Here is a 7,232-nt window from a genome sequence, read left to right as displayed (position 1 = left end):
ACGAAGGTTTATCTCGGAAGATAGGAACCAGGTTTTGATTCTTTTCTCGGTTTTACAGTGGCTACTCAGTGTTCTCAATCTTAAATACTTTATGTATTACACTAATTTTCGTCATTTACTGCTTGTATTAATTCACAGTTCTTTCATGTAAATATATATATATATATATTCACGGTTCTTTGTTTTACCAAAATTATAAGAATTTGAACAAATATATAAGTGAAAACCAGAACTGCTGGCTCTTCAATCATTTCTTACCTAAACAGAGAGCAACCTCCCTAATGCGCTTGTCAACCTCCCGTCCTTAGGAGGGTCCTGCTCGACCTTCCACCCCCAAGCACTCCTGCAAGACTCCTGTTGCCTGCAAGACTTCTAGCGTCGCTAGACCTGCGCTATCTGGTCACTACCAGACATAGTGGCTCCAGGAAGTTTTTGCTTCCCAATTATACGCTATCTGGTCATCACCAGACTTAGCGTTTGCTGCATGGATACAGCTTGCTGAGCCTCGCTATCTAGTCCTTACCAGACTTAGCATTTTTATTATCCTTGGCTCTGCCTCACTATCTGGTCCCTACCAGACTTGGTGTGTTTTTCCTCCTTCCTCTTTTCCCTCCACATACGAGGGTCTCAACCGTTTCCAGAAGGTAGTTAGGTTTTCTTAACTGTTTCTTGGACAACTGTCCTATTAAATTTCAATCCTCCTCTCATGAGGAGGCACCACAACTATTGCTCAACTGTTTTCTTTCAACAGCGATTAGAGGCAACAAAAATAATAATTAATCATATAGTTAAGTTAAATAGTAATACATTAATAATTACTCAGTTTTACCACATAACCATAATCAGATAATCAAATTAACTGCATTTAATTTAAAATACTACCACTGTACTAGGGGCATCACAGCTTTCAATATAATTTTTTCCCTTTGTCAAACTTTTTTATAAATTTATTGAATTTGGACATATGTTATATTGTGTAATGGTTGCGGTGTATAAACTGTCAGTGCATTCTTGCCAAGACATTGTGACAAATTATGTTTTAGCTCCAAAGTTTTTCCCTCTCAGAATCAAACAAAAAAACATGTGATAGTTTCTTTGTATAGTTATTACATAATATCCTACTCTGCATCACGTAGAGCAAGGGAAGCAGCACGTAGCTTGTACCAGAGTAATAGTATATTGTTGAACACTTATTTTCTTTTCATGAAGTAGATATGTGTTGTGCTCAGACGAGCATCTTGAACAAGTTATTTCCTGATCATTGTGTATAATCCTAATGTTGATAGATATGTCTACTAATTGGTTCCACTTAATGGGGCATTGATTTGAGCATTCAATATATTTTTATTCTTTATGAAAGTATTTTTTTGTTGTATTTGCGTTCTTCAATTTATTCCTTACAGTGTTTCCTTTGCAACATCTAGTGCAAATTCTAGTTATTCATCTTATAAATATTTGAATATATATTATGACATATCGTAATATATAAAATGTAAATAGAAATAACAAACAATAGTGTATTTTTAATAAATTTAAATTTAAATAAATGCATCAAATAAACAACAAGACAAATAGCTCAAATAGGTACACTATTAAAATAGCGGAGTTTGCATTTTGTCATTATTCAAATACTTCGCATTTTGTTATTATTCAAGTACACTCTATTTTCACCATTGTTTCCACATTTGTTATTTTGACCTTCACACACTTCTTCCATACCACCTCTACTACTACATACACAATTGTTTTCCCTCGCCAATTAACAATTAAACTTTTTGAGCAAGTCTAGCATCATTGAAACCAAAAATATTATTAAAGCATGCCCTCATTTAGGCCCCGCATAGTCGGCTCCGAACATTCAACTCCACACTTACTTTCCAGCCTTCTTTATCTCCGTAGTCGCCATACTTACTTTCAAACATCCTTTGTGTCCGTAGTCGAACCACATTAAGACGTATCATCATTATTTAAAAACAGGACTTGTTTCGGCCCGTAATTTTTTTCGTTTGTAGCAGATCAGTCCTATGGAAAAGTAAAAAAATATCAATGGATAACATAAAGGGAAAATTTTGGTGCCACTGATGGATGCCTACAGAGTATGAGTAAATTAATTCATGGTCTCCAATTGGAGTGGGGCATTAATGCATTCTTACAAATCATTTTCAAGGTGATTGATGGATTTGCGATCATATTATTAGTCCCTGCCCAAAGGGCCTGGCAGGGACTATAGCAATCAGTTTTACCGATAAGCATTAGTCCGACACTCAAACCAATGATTGTTTTTCCATTTTAATCAAAGTTCGTTTATATTAATGAAATAATGAAATACTTTTTCTTTTTTAACAAAGGAGCGAAATCAAATATTTCTTTTTAACCAATCAAAGGATTCAAAAGATTCATTGTCTTATTTGGCCAGAGCAATTTAAAAACAATTTAAATGAACCATTTTTCATTTTGAAACTTGGACTAATGAGTAAAGACATCATATAAATGTTCATATGGATTACTGTTGGTTTAATGTTAACATTAATTCATAGACATTAAATATTAGTAACATGTATCTCGGAGTTTCAATAAGATTGAGACATTATATTTTTTTATTTTAAATATGTATTTTTGACGTGTCTAGAGAACGACTGTCGTGTCAAAATTGTGATTTGCATGAGAAACGACTATCGTGTCAAAATTGTGAATTGCATGAGAACCATACTTGAGGATTGTTGACAACATCAAGTAAGGACAGGTACGGGCGGCTAATTTATTGATCTTGGAGGGTATTACCTGTTCATGGTCCTGGTGATCGTGCTATCTGTTGTTTCCCTGTGCCTTTATGTTGAACCTCATTGTCTGAAAAGGAGAATGGATTCAGATCAGAAAGTATTGTCTCCCGGATCTATTTGATTTCTTTTGATTGTTTTGCAGTATTCTTTCAGTCGGCTCTCAAAAACACTCGGGAGGTTGGTTGAAATAATGTTGCAACGCACGCTGAACCAATTGCAGCAATTGTTTCTAGTGGTGAGCACTTACGTTTTTTTGGTGGCGACCACTTAAGAGCATGCAGGAATGAGAGTTTAACAACAACAACTTTTTCTGTTGAGCCTGCAAGAATGATAGTTTAGCAACAACAGCTTCTTTCTGCTCTAATTAAAGGGTTTTGACAGGTTAGGCTTCAACAGTTGCAAGAACAAGAATGATAGTTTAGCAACAACTTCTTCTGCTATAATTAAAGGGTTCTGCTCTAATTAAAGGGTTTTGACAGCTTGAGCTTCAACTGGGCTTCAACTTGGCTTTTGGGTAAATTATCTTGACAACATCTTCTTCTACTTCTACTCTAATTAAAGGGTTTTGATAGCTCTGGCTTCAACTTTTTCTTACTCTAATTTTCTAGGTTCATAAAATAAAAATAGTTTTTCTTATTCAAGAAAATAAAAATTTGTAATTTAAATTCAATATTCTTTTTTCTTTTCTTTCTTTTGATGTATGCACCTGCAACCTCTATTATTAATAATGGTTTTTCTTATCAAGAAAATAAAAAACTGTAATTTAAATTCAGTATTCTGCTAGGTGCATAAAATAAAAGCAGTGGTTTTTCTTATCCAAGAAAATAAAAAATTGTAATTTAATTCAGTGTTTTGCTACCAGCCGTGAGATTCATGTTTCAATAAACTGATTGATTTTATACTCAGTGAAACATGAAGGGACTGCAAAACTAAATTGTAATACTAAAGCTACTAACTGCATTGAATTCTCTCTGTAATAGTGATGGTAGATTCTCCCCTTTCTTGGATCTATGAGCAAACCAAGATGGCAAGGACGTGCAAAGCTATGCTACATCAGAGAGCTTTACTAGCCCAAACATCTATGGGCCAGAACGATATCAACATATTAATATCAATATGGATGCCAAATATTCTAAGTTCGGCCCTAGAATAATCCCTCATATGTTTGAGCAAAATTGTGGCTTAACAATTACTGAATCCAGTTCAAGTTCAGAACCGGCTACATTCTGGTTAAATCTTCAATCAATCTAGCTTAATCGGGAAGTGTTTGACCACAGTTCCTGTCTCAGGAAGCTGCCATAGAGGCATGAAGAAATTCTGGAGGCTCTCCAAAACAGGCATGTAACTGCATCAACCGCTCACAATTACTGCATTCCTGTGCTCATAATCTATATACCTCCGATGGTGCAAACTTGCATATTTACAATGGGATGGTGGCCTCTCCAGTACTTCTGTGTGAAATGCAGATGAATAGTCATATAAGACTAGGGAACCCATCTGCAGTATTAGCCAAAAGTGATAATTCACTCGCGTTTTCTGCATGAACAACATGCTCACTGCAAACCCCAAGACAATCATGCTCAAATTAATGGCAGAGATTGTAGTTCTAATTCTATGGTGTTCAGTGTCTCAATTCAGCTAAAGCATCATCTGTTGATTGAGTTATAGCTTTCCTGGTTCTAGCTTCACTACCAGGAGCAGAGCAAGCTGCAAACACAAAGTTTGTTCTATATGACCTTGATCGACACACCACGGTAGGAGGCAGAGACTCGTTTCCGGATGTCCCCCCATCCATCCTTTGCTTCATGACCAGAGAAGTGAATACTGTACCCACTGAAAGATGCAATGCTAACTAGTGTGCTTGAATGTTAACTGTATGCTTGAGGCTTACACGCTATGTTATGGAGAAGGGTTACACAATATGTTATGAAGACGCAGCAACGAGGACAGCTATGTTATGAAGACACAGCATTGAGATGCAGCAATGAGGACACGTGATCTTCATGTGAGAGCCCACATGGTCTATCATGTTTCATGTTGTTTATTGCATGCCTCTTTAATGACTATAAGCTCCGTTGTGTTACTTAATACCTGCTTAATTAAGTATACCCTCAAGGCCATGTAATTAATATGATTATTATATTGACTTTTATGGGTAATACATGCAGGGGCTAAGATGGCTTTCAAACTGGCTATATCTACATCCGTTCATCACCCGCTCGACGCCTTTCAAGTGTCGGAACAATGAGCCCACATACAGACTCTGGTTTTTCCAACCCAAAAACCAATATAATTACAAACCCTAGAGGGTCGATGCCAGATGGCATGACTGAGGAGGGTTTTTACCAGAAAGCGGGTCGACAGAGCTGTTCACCACGTCGATACTTAGCCCGTCCATAAGACCTGAGAACAAAATCAAAATCAAGTGACAACCTTTCAGATCGAACTCCAAGAGGCCACGTTGAAGGTAGACGCACTTTCATTTCAAGTGTTCAATCGCATGGTGGAAATTCTTGTCACTTCACCTCTCATGTTTCCATGCCTTCACTCTATGCTCTAGACTTGGACGAAAAATATTTCTTCAAACACCATCGCCGCCATCCATTTGTACCAAAAAAAAAAACAACACCATTGCATCCACTCGAAGCTGATATAGAGATGCTTTCAGCCAAAAATAATTTTTACCCTTTGAAAATTTGAGCATAGCAAATGAAGTAATGTAGTTACATTATTTCGCATTTTAGTCCATTAGTTTCTTACATATAATTCAAGCATACACAAAGTCATTTGCGCACTCATGAAAATTCCGTGACTTACTTGAATTTCATTCTCCAAGTTTTTTTTGCCACCAATGCCATTAATGTTTTTAACGATGTTCTCCTTTTTATATTTACGTTTCAACATCAATGTTAAGTCTGTAGAAATTACACCTTACTCACATATCAATGTTTTAATTGGGTGTATGTGTTAATGAAATTTAAAATCACATGCTTGATGTACAAAACTAGTTTTTTTGGGGCTTTATAATAGATAATTGTCTCAGTATATCAAAATCTTCGAGCTATCATAAAGAGAAAATTAATAAGTAAAATATATCTCTCATATTTATTACAACTTCTTAATAAAACAAGGATTGCAGGAAATGGCCGATTTGAAAGCACATTTTACATTTGCTGCCATAATGCATATTTATGGTAACATCAGTTCAATTCAGTGGGAGAAGGCAATAAACTCACTGTGAAATATGACTATAAGAGACCAAAGCGCAATCAATCAAGTGCAGAACACCGCTGGTGATTCAATTCAGTGGGAGAAAGCAATAAACTCACTGTGAAATATGACTATAAGAGACCAAAGCGCAATCAATCAAGTGCAGAACACCGCTGGTGAATCTGGAGCTTTATTCTAAAAGTGCTTACAAAGCACGACTCTACACTGCTGGTGAATCTGGAGTTTTATTCTAAAAGTGCTTACAAAGCACGGCAGGGACTTGTTGCTTGCAACTCCCCTTGTTATGACTGTTATCGCTTGTAAAAATGTATCGCAGATAAAACTTATAATTTGTGCTTGAGATGACAAAATTACACTAGACACGTGTTTTTCCTTTTCCATGTGGCCAGCTCCTTGTCAAACCTGTCCCACTTCGAGATTTCTTTTGTGTGGGCATGGCCTCAGTCCAGCCTCGCACGGATACCGTTCGGCCCTGGGCTCATTTGGGCCCTACATAATGTTGTTCGCGGCTGGCCTCATTTGGGCCTCGCGTAGTCAACTCCAGACATACTCGCGTAGTCGACTTCACATTCAAATAATGAAGTCAAGACAAAAGACAAGAGTTTAAAATTTCGTAACACAAGATGAATCATAGAATCAAATAATGACACTAATTAAAAATATGTCTATGTAACATCTAGAAACTAGATTCTACCATTTGGAAATTTCCTTCTCTTCAGTATGGTTTGACGAATGTCTTCCTGCTATTACCACTTTGTCTTAAAACCTATCCATCCACCTGTGATTGTGCGATATGATTTATATTGATAGTGTATACCACTTTACAATTCGTCAAATTCATTGGGAAAGTAGTGTGTCGTGCCCGGGATGGGATGATTGCAATACAGGATGCTCCGTTCTTATGGAGGAATAAAAAATCAATCTAAAGTCCAAAGAAAGAAAGCATAGACAACTCGAACGAGTGGAGATAGTTCTGTTGTGCTCAATGAATCTTACGATGGCTATTGGAGAAACCTGAAGTGCCAGTGGAGTTTTTCTTGGGAAAATCCCCGACAGCATGGCCCTAGCTTGGCCACTCGCGTTCCCTGTCAAAACATTAATTATCACCTTTTATGTTAATGTAGTGTATGAACTGACCGATTGAAAACATGAAATGCTGGGTCCTCGAATTAAAAAGATGTTGTTAGGAGTAAATAACAGTATGTGGCACAACCGATGAAC

General features: G+C 36.7%; 1 long non-coding RNA gene across 1 annotated transcript; it reads left to right on the top strand.

The window, feature by feature from the left end:
• The first annotated feature begins 2,788 nt into the window (after positions 1-2,788).
• LOC149217853 (uncharacterized) lies at positions 2,789-3,256 on the top strand. The gene is made up of 2 exons (XR_016250696.1): positions 2,789-3,015; positions 3,162-3,256. It is a non-coding gene; the product is annotated as an uncharacterized LOC149217853 (long non-coding RNA).
• The last annotated feature ends 3,976 nt before the right edge of the window (positions 3,257-7,232 follow it).

Source organism: Pinus tabuliformis, chromosome 1_1 (assembly GCF_031772625.1).
Source record: "Pinus tabuliformis cultivar Carrire ecotype Pingquan chromosome 1_1, CPIR1, whole genome shotgun sequence".
Taxonomy (NCBI): Eukaryota; Viridiplantae; Streptophyta; class Pinopsida; order Pinales; family Pinaceae; genus Pinus; species Pinus tabuliformis.
This window is presented reverse-complemented; position numbering and strand designations above follow the sequence as displayed.